Source organism: Pseudophryne corroboree, chromosome 1 (genome assembly GCF_028390025.1).
Source record: "Pseudophryne corroboree isolate aPseCor3 chromosome 1, aPseCor3.hap2, whole genome shotgun sequence".
Lineage (NCBI taxonomy): Eukaryota > Metazoa > Chordata > Amphibia > Anura > Myobatrachidae > Pseudophryne > Pseudophryne corroboree.
This window is the reverse complement of record NC_086444.1, coordinates 1176468567-1176489007: the sequence shown is the minus strand read 5'-3', so window position 1 is coordinate 1176489007 and position 20441 is coordinate 1176468567. Positions and strand designations below refer to the sequence as shown.

Here is a 20441-nt window from a genome sequence, read left to right as displayed (position 1 = left end):
AACTGAAGAGTTTAATCAATTAATTGATATCAGCATGGTCTCCTATATTAAAGTGATTAAGTTGTACTTTTAGATCTATAAGTTTCCTCTGAGTGATGTTGTTGGCCTCTTTTTCTTTGTTTAAACGGCCTATAAAAAAGCCACAACGATGTATAATATGAATTATTAATGAGTTAATTAAGAGCTATATAAGAAATACAGTTTTATCCTTATTCTTTTTAGGGATAAATACTACTTCAGACTTCTACATAATTGTACTTTTTCTTTTTTGATGAAGTCTATTTAGGTATGTACCGCTATATTATATCTTTTATATGTTTTTTTGGATCTTATATCTAGTACTGTCATAATAAGTTTCCAATAACGTCGGATTGTTTTTTCCCTCTTAAGATCTCTATTAATGTATTACCCCTTCTAATTGAATTGGAGTATTAGTATTGATGTTTTACTCTATATATTACATACAAATTTGAGAACAGTCAAAAAGTTCTTCTCTTCTGACTCTTTCTTTCCCCTTCCTATGGAATGTATGTATATGTGTGTATATATATATATATATATATATATGTATAATGTATATTAATTAGTATAACGGTAATGTTTCAGATACCAAATCATTTGAAAAGATCTTGCGATTGGATGTAACATTAAGAATTTAAATCTGTCTTAATCAGTGGTAAATCATTTTATCATGAATGCTGGTATGTATGTTCACCCATACTTGATTTCATTAGAATACTCGTTATAACTATTTGAGTTTATTGTTCAAAAAAAAGTTGGCCATGAAGATTGTGACTTATTTCCCTCTGTAACTGTTTAGATTATCAACCCCTGATGAAGTCCTAACGGACGAAACGCGTTGGGTTTACACTATTGAGCTAACAATAGCTATAATACAAGCCCCTGATTGGATGCACGTCTCCTACAAGTTCTGACTGATCACCTGACTGTAAATTCCTCACAACTATGTATAAGATTGTTTAATTGTTTTATTGAACTTTTAGATATTTGTACCTAGGACAAACTTTTAGGTTATAAAGACCTTTTGTTTGTGTATAAATAAAAAATTATTTTTTAATAATGTTATCTTGAAGGCTGATTGGCTCCCACAAGATCTTTTTCCTATTCCTTACCTATTCTAGATACCTTAACTGACAGAGGGTATTTCTTGTTGGTTAGAGACAAGTGGTACAGCGCAAAAAGAAGGGTTACCTTTTTGTTTTATATATATATATATATATATATATATATATATATATTAAGAAGAAAAGTAGCAGCGGCACTCCGTTAAAGTAAATGAACAAACGTGTATTCAAATCAAAACAGCATCACAATGGTCACATAAAGAACCAACGCTTCAGGGTCCTGAGACCCCTTTGTCAAGGCGTGAACAGTGTGTGAAGGGAACCCACTTACCTTTATAGCACCCAGGTGAATCCCGCACGTGGAAGTGAGCACACGTTTGTTCATTTACTTTAACGGAGTGCCGCTGCTACTTTTCTTCTTAATGTGGATTACCGTTTGCTGCGGAGGGCACCCGGACTTGTCACACTACATTGTGAGTGCCGGGCATTACAATACTTTATATATATATATATATATATATAAAGCATGATTGTGGCAGCACTCCTCACACACATTGATTACTTGCCTGGTGCCCTCCTAGGTACCTCAATAGCTGTAAGGTCCAATATAGCAAACGGACGGGCGGCACTCAGAAATAATGACAGCCTGTCATTATTTCTGAGTGCCGCCCGTCCGTTTGCTATATATATATATATATATATATATATGTGGAGGTAGGGGAGAAGAACAAGCGCCATATGGTGTAGTAATTTAGATAAATGGATAAAATATGGACACGTAAATGTACTGTAAGTACCGGATATAGTCTTGGAATCAGGCCTATCAGTCTCTCTTTTCTCAGTAGCTGTTCCCCACCTATATGTCAGGAGACAAAGACCATCGCCATATAGTGTAGTACCTTTGTAAATATCTTGGGGTACCCTCCCCTATATGTCATGCGTACCTAATCAATACTTCAATCAAGCATATAGGATAAACTTATATCCAAATGACTCAGACAGGTCCTGTATGGAGCGCTTATTCATTCAATTTCGATCTACTACCTTGTATGGTAATACAAAGTTTTTTAATAAACCAAATAAAACATAGTACAAAAATAAATAAAATATAAAAGTCTTAGCTCAGTGATACAGGAGGTAGGTAAGTAGTTCAGTCTCTCAACGCGTTTCGCCTTTTTTGGCTTCCTCAGGAGAATCTCCTATATGCTTGATTGAAGTATTGATTAGGTACGCATGACATATAGGGGAGGGTACCCCAAGATATTTACAAAGGTACTACACTATATGGCGATGATCTTTGTCTCCTGACATATAGGTGGGGAACAGCTACTGAGAAAAGAGCGACCGATAGGCCTGATTCCAAGACTATATCCGGTACTTACAGTACATTTACGTGTCCATATTTTATCCATTTATCTAAATTACTACACCATATGGCGCTTGTTCTTCTCCCCTACCTCCACAGAATTTCATGACTGAATCTACCCGGGTCATTTCTTGAAGAACTGAGCTGCCACCAAAGAAGCTTGGAAGGTGTCTGTAGAGCACAAAGTATTTACTAGACGGCTTTAGATACGGATCCAATACGACTAATTAAGTCTCAGCATATTGACATTGGATGACCCCTTCTTTGGAAGGAATTTTCGAACGTTGGATAAGCGCACTGATCTATTAAAACACTGTCTGCATATATATATATATATATATATTAGTGATGTGCACCGGACATTTTTCGGGTTTTGTGTTTTGGTTTTGGATTCGGTTCCGCGGCCGTGTTTTGGATTCGGACGCGTTTTGACAAAACCTCACCGAAATTTTTTTGTCGGATTCGGGTGTGTTTTGGATTCGGTGTTTTTTACAAAAAACCCTAAAAAACAGCTTAAATCATAGAATTTGGGGGTCATTTTGATCCCATAGTATTATTAACCTCCATAACCATAATTTCAACTCATTTCCAGTCTATTCTGAACACATCACACCTCACAATATTATTTTTAGTCCTAAAATTTGCACCGAGGTCGCTGGATGGCTAAGCTAAGCGACACAAGTGGCCGACACATACACCTGGCCCATCTAGGAGTGACACTGCAGTGTCAGGCAGGATGGCACTTCAAAAAAATTGTCCCCAAACAGCACATGATGCAAAGAAAAATTAAAGAAAAAAGAGGTGCAAGATGGAATTGTCCTTGGGCCTTACCACCCACCCTTATGTTGTTTAAACAGGACATGCACACTTTAACGAACCCATCATTTCAGCGACAGGGTCTGCCACACGACTGTGACTGAAATGACTGGTTGGTTTGGGCCCCCACCAAAAAAAGAAGCAATCAATCTCTCCTTGCACAAACTGGCTCTACAGAGGCAAGATGTCCACCTCATCATCATCCTCCGATTCCTCACCCCTTTCACTGTGTACATCCCCCTCCTCACAGATTATTAATTCGTCCCCACTGGAATCCACCATCTCAGGTCCCTGTGTAATTTGTGGAGGCAATTGCTGCTGGTGAATGTCTCCACGGAGGAATTGATTATAATTCATTTTGATGAACATCATCTTCTCCACATTTTCTGGAAGTAACCTCGTACGCCGATTGCTGACAAGGTGAGCAGCTGCACTAAACACTCTTTCGGAGTACACACTGGAGGGAGGGCAACTTAGGTAAAATAAAGCCAGTTTGTGCAAGGGCCTCCAAATTGCCTCTTTTTCCTGCCAGTATACGTACGGACTGTCTGACGTGCCTACTTGGATGCGGTTACTGATATAATCCTCCACCATTCTTTCAATGGTGAGAGAATCATATGAAGTGACAGTAGACGACATGTCAGTAATCGTTGGCAGGTCCTTCAGTCCAGACCAGATGTCAGCACTCGCTCCAGACTGCCCTGCATCACCGCTAGCGGGTGGGCTCGGAATTCTTAGCCTTTTCCTCGCACCCCCAGTTGCGGGAGAATGTGAAGCAGGAGTTGTTGACGGGTCACGTTCCTCTTGACTTGACAATTTTCTCACCAGCAGGTCTTTGAATCTCTGCAGACTTGTGTCTGCCAGAAAGAGAGATACAACGTAGGTTTTAAATCTAGGATGGAGCACGGTGGCCAAAATGCAGTGCTCTGATTTCAACAGATTGACCACCCGTGAATCCTGGTTAAGCGAATTAAGGGCTCCATCCACAAGTCCCACATGCCTAGCGGAATCGCTCGGTTTTAGCTCCTCCTTCAATGTCTCCAGCTTCTTCTGCAAAAGCCTGATGAGGGGAATGACCTGACTCAGGCTGGAAGTGTCTGAACTGACTACACGTGTGGCAAGTTCAAAGGGTTGCAGAACCTTGCACAATGTTGAAATCATTCTCCACTGCGCTTGAGTCAGGTGCATTCCCCCTCCTTTGCCTATATCGTGGCCAGATGTATAGGCTTGAATGGCCTTTTGCTGCTCCTCCATCCTCTGAAGCATATAGAGGGTTGAATTCCACCTCGTTACCACCTCTTGCTTCAGATGATGGCAGGGCAGGTTCAGGACTGTTTTGTGGTGCTCCAGTCTTCTGTATGCGGTGGCTGAATGCCGAAAGTGGGCAGCAATTCTTCGGGTCACCGACAGCATCTCTTGCACGCCCCTGTCGTTTTTTAAATAATTCTGCACCACCAAATTCAATGTATGTGCAAAACATGGGACGTGCTGGAATTTGCCCAGATGTAATGCACGCACAATGTTGCTGGCATTGTCCGATGTCACAAATCCCCAGGAAAGTCCAATTGGGGTAAGCCATTCTGCGATGATCTTCCTCAGTTTCCGTAAGAGGTTGTCAGCTGTGTGCCTCTTCTGGAAAGCGGTGATACAAAGCGCAGCCTGCCTAGGAACGAGTTGGCGTTTGCGAGATGCTGCTACTGGTGCCGCCGCTGCTGTTCTTGCTGCGGGAGGCAATACATCTACCCAGTGGGCTGTCACAGTCATATAGTCCTGAGTCTGCCCTGCTCCACTTGTCCACGTGCCCGTGGTTAAGTGGACATTGGGTACAACTGCATTTTTTAGGACACTGGTGACTCTTTTTCTGAGGTCTGTGTACATTTTCGGTATCGCCTGCCTAGAGAAATGGAACCTAGATGGTATTTGATACCGGGGACACAGTACCTCAATCAAGTCTCTAGTTGCCTCTGAATTAACGGTGGATACCGGAACCACGTTTCTCACCGCCCAGGCTGCCAAGGCCTGAGTTATCTGCTTTGCAACAGGATGACTGCTGTGATATTTCATCTTCCTCGCAAAGGACTGTTGGACAGTCAATTGCTTACTGGAAGTAGTACAAGTGGTCTTCCGACTTCCCCTCTGGGATGACGATCGACTCCCAGCAGCTACAACAGCAGCGCCAGCAGCAGTAGGCATTACACTCAAGGATGCATCGGAGGAATCCCAGGCAGGAGAGGACTCATCAGACTTGCCAGTCTTGCCAGTGACATGGCCTGCAGGACTATTGGCTTTCCTGGGTAAGGAGGAAATTGACACTGAGGGAGTTGGTGGTGTGGTTTGCAGGAGATTGGTTACAAGAGGAAGGGATTTAGTGGTCAGTGGACTGCTTCCGCTGTCACCCAAAGTTTTTGAACTTGTCACTGACTTATGATGAATGCGCTGCAGGTGACGTATAAGGGAGGATGTTCCGAGGTGGTTAACGTCCTTACCCCTACTTATTACAGCTTGACAAAGGCAACACACGGCTTGACACCTGTTGTCCGCATTTGTGTTGAAATAATTCCACACCGAAGAGCTGATTTTTTTTGTATTTTGACCAAGCATGTCAATGGCCATATTCGTCCCACGGACAACAGGTGTCTCCCCGGGTGCCTGACTTAAACAAACCACCTCACCATCAGAATCCTCCTTGTCAATTTCCTCCCCAGCGCCAGCAACACCCATATCCTCATCCTGGTGTACTTCAATAGTGACATCTTCAATTTGACTATCAGGAACTGGACTGTGGGTGCTCCTTCCAGCACTTGCAGGGGGCGTGCAAATGGTGGAAGGCGCAAGCTCTTCCCGTCCAGTGTTGTTAAGGTCAGGCATCGCAACCGACACAATTGGACTCTCCTTGGTGATTTGTGATTTCGAAGAACGCACAGTTCTTTGCTGTGCTTTTGCCAGCTTAAGTCTTTTCATTTTTCTAGCGAGAGGATGAGTGCTTCCATCCTCATGTGAATCTGAACCACTAGCCATGAACATAGGCCAGGGCCTCAGCCGTTCCTTGCCACTCCGTGTCGTAAATGGCATATTGGCAAGTTTACGCTTCTCATCAGATGCTTTCAATTTTGATTTTTGGGTCATTTTACTGAACTTTTGTTTTTTGGATTTTACATGCTCTCTACTATGACATTGGGCATCGGCCTTGGCAGACGACGTTGATGGCATTTCATCGTCTCGGCCATGACTAGTGGCAGCAGCTTCAGCACGAGGTGGAAGTGGATCTTGATCTTTCCCTATTTTAACCTCCACATTTTTGTTCTCCATTTTTTAATGTGTGGAATTATATGCCAGTATCAATAGCAATGGCCTACTACTATATATACTGCACACAACTGAAATACACCACAGGTATGGATGGATAGTATACTTGACGACACAGAGGTAGGTAGAGCAGTGGCCTTCCGTACCATACTGCTATATTTACTGGTGGTCACTGTGTCAGCAAACTGCAAAACTAAAATGCACCACAGGTATAGAATCTAGATGGATAGTATACTTAATGACGACACAGAGGTAGGTACAGCAGTGGCCTTCCGTACCGTACTGCTATAAATAGTATACTGGTGGTCACTGTGTCAGCAAACTGCAAAACTAAAATGCACCACAGGTATAGAATGTAGATGGATAGTATACTTAATGACGACACTGAGGTAGGTACAGCAGTGGCCTTCCGTACCGTACTGCTATATATAGTATACTGGTGGTCACTGTGTCAGCAAACTGCAAAACTAAAATGCACCACAGGTATAGAATGTAGATGGATAGTATACTTAATGACGACACAGAGGTAGGTACAGCAGTGGCCTTCCGTACCGTACTGCTATAAATAGTATACTGGTGGTCACTGTGTCAGCAAACTGCAAAACTAAAATGCACCACAGGTATAGAATGTAGATGGATAGTATACTTAATGACGACACAGAGGTAGGTACAGCAGTGGCCTTCCATACCGTACTGCTATATATAGTATACTGGTGGTCACTGTGTCAGCAAACTGCAAAACTAAAATGCACCACAGGTACAGAATGTAGATGGATAGTATACTTAATGACGACACAGAGGTAGGTACTGCAGTGGCCTTCCGTACCGTACTGCTATATATAGTATACTGGTGGTCACTGTGTCAGCAAACTGCAAAACTAAAATGCACCACAGGTATAGAATGTAGATGGATAGTATACTTAATGACGACACAGCGGTAGGTACAGCAGTGGCCTTCCGTACCGTACTGCTATATATAGTGTACAGGTGGTCACTGTGTCAGCAAACTGCAAAACTAAAATGCACCACAGGTATAGAATGTAGATGGATAGTATACTTAATGACGACACAGAGGTAAGTACAGCAGTGGCCTTCCGTACCGTACTGCTATATATAGTATACTGGTGGTCACTGTGTCAGCAAACTGCAAAACTAAAATGCACCACAGGTATAGAATGTAGATGGATAGTATACTTAATGACGACACAGAGGTAGGTACAGCAGTGGCCTTCCGTACCGTACTGCTATATATAGTATACTGGTGGTCACTGTGTCAGCAAACTGCAAAACTAAAATGCACCACAGGTTTAGAATGTAGATGGATAGTATACTTAATGACGACACAGAGGTAGGTACAGCAGTGGCCTTCCGTACCGTACTGCTATATATAGTATACTGGTGGTCACTGTGTCAGCAAACTGCAAAACTAAAATGCACCACAGGTATAGAATGTAGATGGATAGTATACTTAATGACGACACAAAGGTAGGTACAGCAGTGGCCTTCCGTACCGTACTGCTATATATAGTATACTGGTGGTCACTGTGTAAGCAAACTGCAAAACTAAAATGCACCACAGGTATAGAATGTAGATGGATAGTATACTTAATGACGACACAGAGGTAGGTACAGCAGTGGCCTTCCGTACCGTACTGCTATATATAGTATACTGGTGGTCACTGTGTCAGCAAACTGCAAAACTAAAATGCACCACAGGTATAGAATGTAGATGGATAGTATACTTAATGACGACACAGAGGTAGGTACAGCAGTGGCCTTCCGTACCGTACTGCTATATATAGTATACTGGTGGTCATTGTGTCAGCAAACTGCAAAACTAAAATGCACCACAGGTATAGAATGTAGATGGATAGTATACTTAATGACGACACAGAGGTAGGTACAGCAGTGGCCTTCCGTACCGTACTGCTATATATACTGGTGGTCACTGTGTCAGCAATCTGCACAACTGAAATGCACCACAGGTATAGAATCTAGATGGATAGTATACTTAATGACAACACAGAGGTAGGTACAGCAGTGGCCTACTGTACCGTAATGCTATATATTATATACTGGTGGTCACTGGTCAGCAAAACTCTGCACTGTACTCCTCCTATATAATATTATACTGGTGGTCCCCAGTCCCCACAATAAAGCAGCACACTGAGCACAGATATGGAGTGTTTTTCAGGCAGACAACATATACTGGTGGTCACTGTCAGCAAAACTCTGCACTGTACTCCTGCTATATAATACAGCTGCTCCCCAGTCCCCACAATTAAGCAGTGTGAGCACAGATATATGCAGCACACTGAGCACAGATATGGAGCGTTTTTTTCAGGCAGAGAACGGATAACTGGTGGTCACTGATCAGCAAAACTCTGCACTGTACTCCTCCTATATTATACAGCTGCTCCCCAGCCCTCCCCAAAATTAAGCAATAATGCACAATCAAGTTCAACAATAACGGAGAGGACGCCAGCCACGACCTCTCCCTAACATTTCCAATGCACGAGTGAAAATGGCGGCGACGCGCGGCTGCTTATATAGAATCCGAATCTCGCGAGAATCCGACAGCGGGATGATGACGTTCGGGCGCGCTCGGGTTAACCGAGCCATACGGGAGAATCCGAGTATGGCTCGGACCCGTGTAAAAAGGGTGAAGTTCGGGGGGGTTCGGTTTCCGAGAAACCGAACCCGCTCATCACTAATATATATATATATATATATATATAGAAGAGAAGGTGGTGGCGGCACTCAGGATCTTTCACACTTGGTTGAATCAAAGCAAATAGTGCATTTATTGTTTATAGACAATAAATGCACTATTTGCTTTGATTCAACCAAGTGTGAAAGACTCTGAGTGCCGCCACCACCTTCTCTTCTGCATATTGGGGCTGCCATACCCCTAGGAGGGCACCGGAGCGATACCCCTACGGGGACAGCGGAGTGCCGGGCTGTTTATATGGATTATATATGTATATATATATATATATTTTTTTTTTAAGGTACCCTATGGATTTCTACGGGACAATTGGATTTGAATGGCTACGTGGGATGTAGGTAAGTATATATACTGTAAGTGTGTATACCCACTCCAGCATCTCTGCACATTCTTGACACTCCACCATCGGCACAACATCACATGTACCATAGACATATGCACCAACACTATGGTGGGTGGAGTGTCTGAACATGACCTGTGAGGCTGCAGCTATGCATCTGAGAATTCTGCCACTTTCTCAGACATGCCTGTGACATTCCCATAACATGCCCATGTAATGGCTGTTTTTGCGTTCACATTAGGCCACATTCCAGACACTGCCCAATAATACCCATAGTTTTCCCTTGCCATCAATGATACCATCGGCCCCAAACACAACAGCAGCTTTGTTGCTTACACACAGGGTAATGTATGCGCCATAGCGGTTTTCGGATACACAGTTGCAAATCATCTCTTAACTACAGTATGTGAACATTGGTATTGCACAGTTAACAGTTAGTGTCTGCCTCTAGATCAGGCCCTTAATGTACATAGTGAGTGATACTGTTATGACATAGTACATGTGATGTTGTGCATTACCATGAGACATAATGAAAACATGTCATCTTTAGGTCATAGTAGATTTATGAGACCAATATTTACAAAGGGATAGGAGCAATGCCGGAGTCTAATATTATTATCTTCATTTGTCGAGTTGCAGAATCAAACTAACAGCCCAAAGGCCTATCAAATATGCTGATCTAATAGACTTTTCAAAAATTTTCATACAGTATATCGTGGGATTAGAGGGGTTATTCAGATCTCATAGCAATTGCTGTGGGATCAGTGGTGGTTCTAGGTGCGGGCAATCAGGGCTACCACCCAGAAGGCTCCGGTCTCAGGGACAGCTTGCAACAGCAGCTTGTAACACACTTTAGTTCTACAGTATTATAGCATCAAAAGTTTCCAGCAAGCGTCTTTGGTGATTGCTCCATTTTAAAAGATAGCTCCACAGGGGATTAAATGAGTACCATGACACACTGGTTTGGTTATTGCAAAGAAAGATGGCTAACATACAGTGCAACTGCTTCCAGGTAGATGCAGATTTGGATCAGTGGCAGTTCTAGGTGTGGGCAAGCAAGGATACTACCCAGGGTGTTGCAAACTCAGGCTGCAGGGCAAAGTATCCCTGTTTGCCCGCACCTAGAACTGCCACTGATCCAACGTGCATAAAAGGGGCTCTACCTGGTGTAATGTGTATAAGGGGCTCTATCTCTCTATCTGGCATAATATATGTAAGGGGCTCTGTATGGGATGTGCATATCGGTACTTTGCACATGTGCAGGACCCTTTCTGCGCGTTCGTAAATGGGTCCTGCGATGAAGGTAGCAGACTGTCAGTGATTGACAGTGTGCTGACATCAGGGGGATGGGAAAGGGGCTGCGATTGTGAAAATAGAGTCATGTAGCCACTGTTTAGGGGGAGGGAACAGGCCAGGTATCTCCTTTGTAGGATGAATATTTACTGACCTCTGCAACAGGTGGCTTGAAGCATGCCACCCGATGATGAGTCAGTGATCTGATGTGCGACCTAGGATACAGGTCGGATCACTACTGCAGCTGGAGGTGTCTGCATGTAATAGACGCCTCCTGCTGCATCACCATACAGCGCTATCACTGCTTCTTCCAAGGAAGTGATAGCAACTGCAGCCACATCTGAATCAGGCCCAGGTTCAACATGTATTCTAACTTTTAAGGTCTGTGTACTATTATTGTGTGCTGTATATTTGGGATTTTGGTGATACAATTATAATGTACTGTAGTGTAACGCCAGAGCAGAGATGCCTTGACATGGCTGGTGGGCTTACCATATTGTTGCACAAATGTATGTACCTAAGTCCTCTGCATTTTACTATCATTTACTGTACAGTAAGATGTACTGTAAGTCTCTGTTGATGGCCCATTGCAGTGTGCTTGGGGATTTTTTTTCTTGAGTCTAGATTAGCCCCTCTCTTGCATGCACAAGTGAAGGCCAATAAACTGATTGAGTGGCTTCCATTTTATGTATAACTGTTCTGAGAGGCATGCGTTGCAAAAAATAGAGATGTGCTCTGTGTTTTGATTTTGGTTCTAATTCATCATTGAGTTTTGGTTTTGTCAAAACCACCCTCAATGGTTTTGGACCTTTTTTTTTTCTATCAAAAATCAATAACAGCTAAGAACATATAATTTGGGGCTTTATTGTTCCTACGGTATTATTAACCTCAATAACATTAACTTCCAATAATTTCCAGTAAATTCTGACCACCTAACAGCTCACAAAATTGTTTTCATTTAGTTTAGTCCCAAAGGTTGCACTGAACTAGCTGGCTGACCTAAGCTAAGCGACAGCAGTGGGCAGCACAGACACGTGACAGTTCAAATTCAAACATGGCACATCTGGGAAACAGAGTGGCGCTGCAGTTGCAGACAGGATGGCAGTGTAATAAACCACATGACCCCATAAAATGGAACCAAGAATGGTTTCAGTATGGAAGAACTAGCGCAGAGACTTGAGGGCAGTACAGGGAAATGGAGGTGGAACATATAGTAGAAGGAAGGTAAAAGAATGATCGATTGACTACAGTATTTAAAAAAAAAAAAAATTGAGATGTGGACTATATCGACCTTTATTTTTTGCAGGATGGCATGAGAGAAAAGGACATAAAAGAAAACAAGATTGATTGATTGATTAAAATTTATACATGTGAGGTCTAGATCAAGAGCTGTAGGCTGTTACGAAGGAATAAAAAGGCCACAAAATACCAGAATGATCAATTAACATGTGTGAGGCACCACGCAATTTCTTGTTAAAATGTGTTGCAAATTAGTACAGTTTTTAGAGCAATAGCCAAACCAATAAAAATGTTTCTCTCTGTAAAATAGACCATCACTAATGCCCCCAAACAGCCCATAATTAAAAGAAAAGCAGTGAAAGATTAAGTTGACCTTGGACCCTTCCAGCCACCCTTATGTTGTTTATTAAAAAGGACATGCGTAGTTTAACAAACCAAGCACTTCAGTAATAGGGACTGCCACTTTTGTGACTGAGGTGGTTTGTTTGGGCCCCCACAAAACAAGCTACTAATGGGTTAAAGGCAGCTAATATAACAGTTCTGTCAATGATCTCTACAGTGGCAATATGTCATCATTATCATCATCACCCTCATCAGTGTATATACAGTATCATCTTCACATAATATTACTTAATGCCCAATGGAATGCACCAGAACAGAAGTCTCTGTACTTTGACGTAATTGTTGGTAAAGTTCTTCCTCATGGAATTTGTACTTTACTTTTATGAATATCATCTGTTCCACATTTTGAGAAACTAGCCTCCTACACCAATCAGTGACAATGTTCCCGTCAGTGATGAAAATTCTTTCTGAGTACACACTGGAGAATAGCCTGCTTAAGTAATGCAACACAAGTTTGTACAAGGGGCTCCAAATTTCCTTTTCTTTCTTCCAGTAGTTAAAGGTACTGTCTGACATGCCAATTTGTAAGCTGTCATTAAAATAATCCTCCACCATTCTATGGATGGTGACCATATCAGATGGAGTAACGGTAGAGGGGACACTAATTTTTGGCAATTCTTTTACACCCAACCAGGGCCAGTATTTACTAAAAATCCGAGTTTTGCCGATTTGTCTTTTTTTTTCTAAGTCCCAATCCGGGAATTCACTAAGCAGAAAACTCGGCAGTGTCTGGTCTATTTGTAATGGTTTGATTGGCAAAGTTCAGAAATACGAATGAATAGACTATCGGTCAAATGCAGCTGTTATTTCATACAATACGGGCATTCACTATTCATTCATATTTGGGTGTTAGTCTCTGAGTGCTCAAGTGCGGGTCTGTTTTTTTCGATTCGCTAAAAAAAGCAGCAAAAAAATAGACCTTCTTTTTCCAGTCGAGTTTGGATAACCATGCACGGATCAGTGAGATCTGTGCATGGTATCTATGGGAAAGGGTCTGTTTAGTGTTAAAACAGAAAAAAAAATTGCGTGGGGTCCCCCCTCCTAAGCATAACCAGCCTCGGGCTCTTTGAGCCGGTCCTGGTTGACAAAATATGGGCAAAAAAATGACAGGGGTTCCCCCATATTTCATCAACCAGCACCGGGCTCTGCGCCTGGTCCTGGTTCCAAAAATACGGGGGACAAAAAGCGTAGGGGTCCCCCGTATTTTTGAGACCAGCAGCGGGCTCCACTAGCCAGGTACATAATGCCACAGCCGGGGGACACTTTTATACTGGTCCCTGCGGACCTGGCATTACATACCCAACTAGTCACCCCTGGCCGGGGTACCCTGGAGGAGTGGGAACCCCTTAAATCAAGGGGTCCCCCCCTCCAGCCACCCAAGGGCCAGGGGTGAAGCCCGAGGCTGTCCCCCCCATCCAAGGGCGGCGGATAGGGGGCTGATAGCCATGTGTAAATAATGTGAATATTGTTTTTAGTAGCAGTACTACAAGTCCCAGCAAGCCTCCCCCGCAAGCTGGTACTTGGAGAACCACAAGTACCAGCATGCGGAGGAAAACCTGGCCTGCTGGTACCTGTAGTACTACTACTAAAAAAATACCCCCCAAAAAACAGGACACATACACCGTGAAAGTATAAGTTTATTACATACATGCACACCTCCAAACATACATACTTACCTATGTTCACACGAGGCTCGGTCCTCTTCTCCATGTAGAATCCTTGGTGGACCTGTGAAAGAAATTATACTCATATAATCCAGTGTAGATTGTGTCCAAAGTATAATCCACGTACTTGGCAAAATAAAAAAAAGGAAACCCGACCACGCACTGAAAGGGGTCCCATGTTTACACATGGGACCCGTTTCTCCGACTGCCAGGACCCCCCCTGACTCCTGTCAAAGAGGGTCCCTTCAGCCAATCAGGGAGCGCCATGTCGTGGCACTCTCCTGATTGGCTGTGTGCTCCTGTAGTGTCTGTGAGGCAGCACACGGCAGAGATACAATGTTGCGCCTATGCGCTCCATTGTAGCCAATGGTGGGAACTTTGCGGTCAGTGGTTGACCGAAAGTAACCTCACCGCTGACCGCAAAGTTCCCACCATTGGCTACAATGGAGCGCATAGGCGCAACATTGTATCTCTGCCGTGTGCTGCCTCACAGACACTACAGGAGCACACAGCCAATCAGGAGAGTGCCACGATGTGGCGCTCCCTGATTGGCTGAAGGGACCCTCTTTGACAGGAGTCAGAGGGGGTCCTGGCAGTCGGGGAAAGGGGTCCCATGTGTAAACATGGGACCCCTTTCAGTGCGTGGTCGGGTTTCCGTTTTTTGTTTTGCCAAGTACATGGATTATACTTTGGACACAATCTACACTAGATTATGTGAGTATAATTTTTTTCACAGGTCCCCCAAGGATTCTACATGGAGAAGAGGACCAAGCCTCGTGTGAACATAGGTAAGTATGTATGTTTGGAGGTGTACATGTATGTAATAAACTTATACTTTCACGGTGTGTGTGTCCTGTTTTTTGGGGGGTATTTTTTTAGTAGTAGTACTACAGGTACCAGCGGGCCAGGTTTTCCACTGAATGCTGGTACTTGTGGTTCTCCAAGTACCAGCTTGCGGGGGAGGCTTGCTGGGACTTGTAGTACTGCTACAAAAAACAATATTCTATTTTTTTCACAAGGCTATCAGCCCCCCATCCGCCGCCCTTGGATGGGGGGACAGCCTCGGGCTTCACCCCTGGCCCTTAGGTGGCTGGAGGGGGGGACCCCTTGATTTAAGGGGTTCCCACTCCTCCAGGGTACCCCGGCCAGGGATGACTAGTTGGGTATGTAATGCCAGGGCCGCAGGGACCAGTATAAAAGTGTCCCCCGGCTGTGGCATTATGTACCTGGCTAGTGGAGCCCGGTGCTGGTTTCAAAAATATGGGGGACCCCTACGCTTTTTGTCCCCCGTATTTTTGGAACCAGGACCAGGCGCAGAGCCTGGTGCTGGTTGATGAAATATGGGGGAACCCCTGTCATTTTTTTCCATATTTTGTCAACCAGGACCAGCTCAAAGAGCCCGAGGCTGGTTGTGCTTAGGAGGGGGGACCCCACGAAATTTTTTTTTCTGATTTTTAACTACTTTAAGCACCATTTTAAGGTACACAATGAAGCCCTGCATGGATCTCACAGATCCGGCCGGGATTACTTGTGTTTTGTCAGGCAGTGTTTTACGCATCACTCCCGTAAAACACTGCCTAACATTACGAATCACGTCGACATCGGAAAATACGAATTGGGAAAAGTCGGCAGCTTAGTGGATGATTGTATCAGGATTCAAAAAGTTGCAGTAAAATGCACCCGATACCATTCGAGTTCAAACACCCTTCAAAACGGCAAAAACACAAATCTTTGTAAATATACCCCCAGATGTCAAAATGTTGGGTTGACTCATCTGCTTCACCAGTAATTATTTTTGGGAAAGCTCAGTTTTTCACTGGCATCAGCAGTTGCCAGAGAAACTGAAGGAGACAATGTCATCATGCCATATGCCACTTGAGCTGACAGCTTGCTAACCAGGAGTTCTTTGCATCTCTTAAGATCTGGATCAGTTGGAAAGAATGACATGATGTATGACTTAAACTAATGAACAAGCACTGTCACCAACATGTATTGATCCAGTTTCAAGATATTGACACCCTTGGATACTATCAAATCAAATAAAGGAATTGCTATGTTTCATATCCATATTTCATATGGGGCAGTTCGGATGGTGTAATGGTTAGCATTACTGCCTCACGGCACTGAGGTCATGGGTTCGATTCCCACCATGGACCTAACTGTGTGGAGTTTGTATATTCTCCCCGTACGTGCGTGGGTTTCCTCCGGGTTATCCTTTTTCCTCCCACAATCCAAAAATATACTGGTAGGTTAATTGGATACCAACAAAATTAACCCTAGTGAATGTGTCTGTGTCTACATGTGATAGGGAATCTAGATTGTAAGCTGCACTGGGGCAGGGACTGATGATAATGGGCAAATATTCTCTGTACAGCGCTGCGGAATGTGTGTGCGCTATATAAATAACTGGTAATAAATAATAATAAATAAATAAATAAATATCCTCATTTAATTTCTCAAGCTGCTTTTCCAAAAGTCTAATCAGGGGTATCACCCGTCTAAAGCTGGCAGTGTCTGAACTCACTGCACAGGTGACTACTTTGAATGGTTTCAGCACCTTGCACAATATGGAAAGTATTCTACACTATGCTGGACTAAGGTTCACTCCCTCTTCAGACAATGTCATGGCTTGTTGTGTAGTTTTAATGCTTTCACAATATTTGCGGCATTATCAGTAATCACAAATCCTGAGGAGAGTCTAAACAGGTTAAGACATTTTGCTATGGCATCCCTAAAATATTTTAAGTGGATGTCAGCGGTCTGCCTCTTAGTGAAGCCAGTGATATACAGTATAGCCTTCCTCTGAATGAGCTGGCATTGTTTGTTAGATATTGTTGCTGCTGAAGGAGATTCGCCCACCCAGTGCACTGTCATGGTCATGTAGTCTTTAGTTTGCCCAGTTCCGCTTGTCCTTAAGCTGTGGTTAGGTGGACGGTGAATTCAATTACATTATGCAGGCAAATAATTCGTTTTTTTAATGCCCTGGTACAGGCGAGGAAAAAAATGGAGATGAAATTTGGTAGCAGGGACACATGACCTCAATAAACTGATTAAACCTAACTGCATTTATGGTGGATATTGGACAAATCCTAGCATAGCTGTCATGTTGTCAGTCAGTGGTGAATTTCCCATTAGGCACGTGCCTAGCGGTGGTACTTGCTTGGCGCCGGCACTTAGATGCTTGTGTTTGTACTGTCATCCCAAAAGTACTAGTAACTGCAAAATATTTCCACTGTACCGTACCACGTGCCATCTTGAGTGGAATGTAAATGGGAAGGGCATGCACAGATTGCCCCTGTACACTATCCTACTTATTAAATATGTATCTATAATAAAAAATAAAACATGTTGTAGTTAGTGGCTTTTTTATTCTATTAAATTGGCTATCAGCAAATGAGGGCTTATAATAGCCAATCAATAAAAAATACATTTAGGCAGGGGGGAGGCCACCGTTACTGTTATGCCTAGATGCACTCTCACCCCTTAATCCATCCCTGGTGTCAGTGATCTTCTGTGTGACTGGATGACTTGCTTTATCTTGCAAAGTAGTGTTTCACAGCCAATTGATTTTTTCAAATACTACTAGTAGTCTTTTTGGTCCCCTTCTGGAATGAAGATCTACCCAGCTGCAGCAGCAGCAGGCCTCACGTTCAAGGATTCTTCTGAAGATTCCTGAATAGGGGAGGAGTCACCTAGTCTTATCATGTTGGATGCAGAACTACCTCCAATCATTATTGAGGATATTGATGATGAAGATGTTTGTGGTAAAGATTGCAGGTGCTAGAATCTAGCTGAGATAAGGAAGGTAGCTGATACTGGACTATTTGTTGTTATTTTTAGCATAACTTTCTGATTTTTATAGAACTTGCTGCAAGTGATGGTTAATGCCCCAACCTCAACTTACTGTGGCTTTAAAAATGCTACAGATGGCTTGACAGATGTTGTCAGGATTTGGATAAAAATAATTCCACACATACTGTAAGAACTAGGTTTTTGTTCTTATACCCAGGCATGACAATGACCTTCTTATAACATGGGCACAAACTGCTTCCACTGGTGCCTAACGTACACAAACAAATCTTCATCATATGAATCCTCATTAGTGCCAACATCAGTTATACAAATATCCCCCTCATTGTGTTGCACTTCTATGGTAGCATCCTCAAAGTAGACAGGCTGCTGACCCTGGTGGAAGGAGTCTTCTATATTAGTACAATATCACAAAGGTTAGGCTCATGCATAGCTCTCTCTTCAGGAATTTTTGATGTTTCTGAATTCACAGTTGTTCTACTGCCTTAAAAGTTTACCGGTTTTCATCTTATGACATGTCTTCTAGACTCTTAGTGAGAAGGTACTGTATTGCTCTGAGAGGCAGACGATGTTGCCTCACAGTTGCAGAACCAGCACTCATATAGGCCAAGGCCTGAGCCTTTCCTTGTGACCGCATGTGGTGAATGGCATGTTGGCAAATTTGGTTTTCTGCAGTAAACTTTCCCTTTATCAGAGGTGTTTTATTCTTTACCAATGTAAAATATGGTTTGATTTTTTATTTTTGATTACCTGACTTAAACCCTCTATTCCCGTGAGCATTGCCTTTAGTAGATTACATTCAAGGACTACTACCATCATGACTGGTGGAAGCTGCTGCAGTGCTAGTTTTTGGTTACTGCTCCTGCTCTTCTCTGAACTGATCATGATCATTTTCAATGAACATACACAAGATGTATAGAAAACATTTTTTTTCACAAATGACAACTACACCAAGAACGTTTGCGGGTAGCAGTGTGCACTCTGCACCAAAACTGTGTTTCTTGCTGCTGCCCTATATTAGGAGCTCTGGGCTGCAATGTATACTAGACAATGACCAAAAACACTAGTGTGCAACAAGCATTAATGCTTCCCTTTATGGAGCTCTGACTGCAACGTAGTCATGGCAGTCACAAGAAAAAAACAAACACTAACCAGTGTTCACTGTGAACTTAAGGTTAATTCTGCCACTGTATTAAGATGGGGGACCTGGCAGTGACAGAAAAAAAACACCAAGAGTGCTGCAGTTAAATGACAGTACTGTTGTGACAAAAAATGCAAGTAATATATAGATGTTCCTAATCTGCACTATAAAAAATAAAAAAACATTGTTTTGCTGACTGCCTACATCCATCTAGCTCAGCGAGTTGTTAAATAAGGACATGTCAAACTGACTCATCACTTTAAAGCTTCCTCAGCAGCTCCAGTGTGACTGTGCATGTGCACCAATGAAGGGTTACTAATGGCACAGAATCACCAAGGGAGGGACATATAGAATCCCAAACCCATGAGATTCAACACTGGGATGATGATGTTTTGCCTCAATTTGGAATCTAAGACTGGCGGAAAACCCAAGCCGCGGCTCGGAATCCCTCATATCCATGAAGTGCAGGAGGGCTCGGTTTTCTGAAAACTGAGCCTGATCATCTCTAGTATTAATTATTTAAGGAAATGTTGATCCATGTAGTGCGATAATGGCGGGTTTTTGAAGTCTCCATGTGAGTTGGCTCTTTATTTAGAAATACATAAATGTATGGCCCAAAGTGGTGCTATTATCATGTAGTGCAGGACCACCAGAGCAAATATGCCTCAACTTGGAGGTGACTTAACATAGTTTTGCACATATGTATGTAACTGAATCCTCTTCATTTTATTATCATGTACTGCAGGATGCACATATGATGGTAAGCTGCTCAATCAGATTGTGATTTCACTCAGGTGCTAAAAGGGAGGGGTAATTCTGAGTAAGAAAAAACAATTTGTGTTCCCTAATGCACACTGAGTGAAAAATAATGGCCCTCATTCCGAGTTGATCGGTCGCAAGGCGAATTTAGCAGAGTTACACACGCTAAGCCGCCGCCTACTGGGAGTGAATCTTAGCTTCTTAAAATTGCGACCGATGTATTCGCAATATTGCGATTACTAACTACTTAGCAGTTTCAGAGTAGCTTCAGACTTACTCTGCCTGTGCGATCAGTTCAGTGCTTGTCGTTCCTGTTTGACGTCACAAACACACCCAGCGTTCGCCCAGGCACTCCCACCGTTTCTCCGGCCACTCCTGCGTTTTTTCCGGAAACGGTAGCGTTTTCAGCCACACGCCCCTGAAACGCCGTGTTTCCGCCCAGTAACACCCATTTCCTGTCAATCACATTACGATCGCCGGAGCGATGAAAAA

General features: G+C 43.1%; 1 long non-coding RNA gene across 1 annotated transcript; it reads left to right on the top strand.

Moving 5' to 3' along the window:
• Window positions 1-219: 219 nt before the first annotated feature.
• LOC135009704 (uncharacterized) lies at window positions 220-1035 on the top strand. The gene is made up of 3 exons (XR_010209258.1): window positions 220-286; window positions 607-701; window positions 821-1035. It is a non-coding gene; the product is annotated as an uncharacterized LOC135009704 (long non-coding RNA).
• The last annotated feature ends 19406 nt before the right edge of the window (window positions 1036-20441 follow it).